Source organism: Alosa alosa, chromosome 8 (assembly GCF_017589495.1).
Source record: "Alosa alosa isolate M-15738 ecotype Scorff River chromosome 8, AALO_Geno_1.1, whole genome shotgun sequence".
Lineage (NCBI taxonomy): Eukaryota > Metazoa > Chordata > Actinopteri > Clupeiformes > Clupeidae > Alosa > Alosa alosa.
In genome coordinates, this window is record NC_063196.1 from 25,912,066 (window position 1) to 25,913,478 (window position 1,413).

Genomic DNA, 1,413 nt, shown 5'->3' on the forward strand with positions numbered 1-1,413 from the left:
GCCTGCAACATGTCTCAAAAACATTGGGATGGCTGGAAAGAATGGAAGTCTGGAGAAGTTGTGTAATGCTAAAGAAAACACAAGAGGAACATATCCCAACTAATTAGGTTGGCTGGCATGATTGGGTGCAAAAAGAGTATCCTAGAGAGGCTAGTACAAGAAAAGATGTCGAGGTATTCATCACTCTGTGAAAATGTGTGAGGGCAAATTATTCAACAATATAAGAAAAATGCTCCTCAATGTGAACTTGGGATGAATTTGGAGAATTCATCATCTATAGTGCATAATATCATTCAAATGTACAGATACACAGATGAATCTTTGTAAACCAGAGACAGGGCTGAAGAACAATATTTGATGGCTGTGATCTTCCATGTTACTGCATTAAAGATGCAACTAACAGACTTGCTTCTGTAAAGACAGTTATGGTATGGGCTCAAGAAAACATTCTTGTCAATGAACACAGTTTGATGCGCCATCCACAAAGATTTAAGATGAACTGGGAGAAAGTGAAAAGATGTTATGTGGTTAGACCAATCCAATCCATAAAATGTTTTTGGAAATCGGACAAGAATGGAACAGCATTTTATTGCCAAAACTCCAGCAAGTGGTCTCCTCGGTACCCAAACATTAACAGACTGTTGTTAAAAAAAAGAGGTGACGCAACACAGTGGTAAACATGCCCCTGTGTTTCTTCAGTGTTGCCGGCATCCACAACAAAAAACAATTAAATACCAACAATTGAAAACAATTGATAGTTGAACATCTATCTATCTATCTATCTATCTATCTATCTATCTGAACAATTGAATACAATTGACAGTTGTATTTGCACTATTTTCAATTAATAACAAGGCATTTCAAGTTATATAAGGTCCTCTAAGGGGATCCTTGCAACCCAGCAACCAAACAGAAGCTACAGTCTTTTAGGAGGTTGGTTATTGATGTAACAGAAGCTACAGTCTTTTAGGAGGTTGGTTATTGCTGTTATAGCAGACAGCTGTCTGAGCCAGTTCAAGCTCTTACAGTAGAATGTATTGCATCTCTGAGCTTAGTATACAAGTGAAAAACATTTTCCTTCAGTTACTGTAAGAACCGTAGCGTGGTTTCATCTATGTGATAGCGATCAAGTGTGTAGGCCTACGGTTGATATAGGCCTACATATTCTATGCGATTTACACGTTAAAAAAAAACATGGATAAGGTGAAAAAAACTTTAATTGTGTTTTACAGTTTTGCAAAAATAATAAATGCATAGCTAGTGAAATCATTTCACTATTCTAGTCGCTAAGATTATTAGGACACATACTTGCTGTGGAGACGGCACTTTAGGCTATTCAGAAATTATTTGCGAGATCATTGCAGCCTGATTATTAGCCTATATTTGAAGTCTAACATCTCTGGTGTGGTTTTG